The sequence below is a fragment of the Mandrillus leucophaeus genome, unplaced genomic scaffold (assembly GCF_000951045.1).
Source record: "Mandrillus leucophaeus isolate KB7577 unplaced genomic scaffold, Mleu.le_1.0 Scaffold777, whole genome shotgun sequence".
Classification (NCBI taxonomy): Eukaryota; Metazoa; Chordata; class Mammalia; order Primates; family Cercopithecidae; genus Mandrillus; species Mandrillus leucophaeus.
Window position 1 is genome coordinate 2,111,707 of NW_012108441.1, and position 2,655 is coordinate 2,114,361.

Consider the following 2,655-nt stretch of genomic DNA (forward strand, 5'->3'; position numbering starts at 1 on the left):
TGGAGGGACAAAGGTGATGCTGTGGCACACAGACTGAGCACACAGAGCTGGGTCTCTTCCGCAATGATGTATGTCTGTGTGAAGGATGCCAAGGCACACTCTAAGACAATGTGTAGGGGGGAGGCGCGTGTGTGAATGCGTGTGCACGTGCACTCGCCTGTGTGCATGGACAGGAGTATGTGTTTATCTATGTGCACCATTATTATTAATTCAAAAAGTGCATAGCTTTCATTTTCAAAGGAAGTTATGATGCAAAGAACATGACCTATACAGCAAATACCTTTGGTACATTTGGATAGACTTTTTAAGGTAGCATGTCATTTTTGTCATGAATTTAGCTGCTGTCTACATCCTAAAAAGCTAGAGTCAACTTTAAAACTTCCCCAGTCTATACTGGGGAAGTTATACTATATACTATAGTATAGTGTAAACAGATCAATCACCATAGAAGACGGATTAAACAGGCATATTTTCAGCGGGTGAATTGAACATGAAACCACTTTAAGTAGCAGAATTGGACCTGTGTGTTTAAAAGCACAAAAGAAACTGTGAAATATCTGAAATCCAATAGCTAAGAGAAATTTCACATGGAGAGACTGAGAAACTTCTGCAATAATTATGAAAGCCTTAAGTTATGAATGGAAAAAGACAGTGTTGCAGAGATTTCTGTAGTAATCTCCAAAGATGAATCTGTTGCCCACTGAAACTCAGGACAATAAGGAAACAGAAAGTTATGGCAAGACTGGGCTAATTCTAATTCCATTGGCCATGCCTAGCTAAGCATTTCATTAATTCTTCTTTTTTTTTTTTTTACTCTTTTGGTTATTTTATTTTAGTTATTTATTTATTTTACTTTAAGTTCTGGGATACATGTGCTGAACGTGCAGGTTTGTTACATAGGGATACATGTGCTGTGGTGGTTTGCTGCACCTATCAACCCATCATCTAGGTTTTAAGCCCCGCATGTGTTCGGTATTTATCCTAATGCTCTCTCTCCCTTTCCCCCCACCCCCTGATAGGCCCTGGTGTATGATGTTCCCCTCCCTGTTTCCATTGTGTTTTCATTGTTCGCCTTCCACTTATGAGTGAGAACATGTGGTGTTTGGTTTTCTGTTCCTGTGTTAGTTTGCTGAGGATGATCGTTTCCAGCTTCATTCATGTTCCTGCAAAGGACATAAACTCATTCTTTTTTATGGCTGCATAGTATTCCATGGTGTCTATGTGCCACATTTTCTTTATCCAGTCTATCATTGAGGGGCATTTGGGTTAGTTCCAAGTCTTTGCTATTGTAAATAGTGCTGCAATAAACATACGTGTGTGTGTGTCTTTATAGTAGAATGATTTATAATCCTTTGGGTATATAACCAGTAATGGGATTGCTGGATCAAATGGTATTTCTGGTTCTAGATCCTTGAGGAATCGCCACACTGTTTTCCACAATAGTTGAACTAATTTACACTCCCGTAAACAGTGTAAAAGCATTCCTATTTCTCTGCATCCTCGCCAGCATCTGTTGTTTCCAGACTTTCTAATGATTGCCATTTTAACTGGCGTGAGATGGTATCTCATCGTGGTTTTTATTTGCATTCCTCTAATGACCAGTGATGATGAGCTTTTTTTCATGTTTGTTGGCTGCATAAATGTCTTCATTTGAGAAGTGTCTGTTTATATCCTTTGCCCACTTTTTTTCTCCCATTCTGTAGGTTGCCTGTTCACTCTGATGATAGTTTCTTTTGCTGAGCAGAAGCTCTTTAGTTTAGGTACATCCCATTTGTCAATTTCGGCTTTTGTTGCCATTGCTTTTGGTGTTTTAGTCATGAAGTGTTTGCCCATGCCTATGTCCTGAATGGTATTGCCTAGGTTTTCTTCTACAGGTTTGTATTGTTTTAGGTTTTACATTTAAGTCTTTAATCCATCGTGAGTTAATTTTTGTATAATGCTTAAGGAAAGGGTCCAGTTTCAGTTTTCTGCCTATGGCTAGCCAGTTTTCCCAACACCATTTATTAAACAGGGAATCCTTTCCACATTGCTTGTTTTTGTCAGGTTTGTCGAAGACAAGATGGTTATAGATATGTTGTGTTATTTCTGAGGCCTCTGTTCTGTTCCATTGATCTATATATCTGTTTTGGTATCAGTTCTATGCTGTTTTGGTTACTGTAGCCTTGTAGTATAGTTTGAAGTCAGGTAGCATAATTCCTCCAGCTTTGTTCTTTTTGCTTAGGATTGTCTTGGCTATGCGGGCTCTTTTTTGGTTCCATGTGAAATTTAAAGTAGTTTTTTTCCAATTCTGTGAAGAAAGTCAATGCTAGCTTGATCGGGATAGCATTGAATCTATAAATTACTTTTGGCAGTATGACCATTTTCACGATACTGATTCTTCCTATCCATGAGCATGGAATGTTTTTCCATTTGTTTTTGTTCTCTCTTATTTCCTTGAGCAGTTGATTGTAGTTCTCCTTGAAGAGGACCTTCACATCCCTTATAAATTGTATTCCTAGGTATTTTATTATCTTTGTAGCAATTGTGAATGGGAGTTCATTCATGATTTGACTCTCTGTTATTGGTGTATAGGAATGTTTGTGATTTTTGCACATTGATTTTGTATCCTGAGACTTTGCTGAAGTTGCTTATCAGCTTAAGGAGATTTTGGGCTGA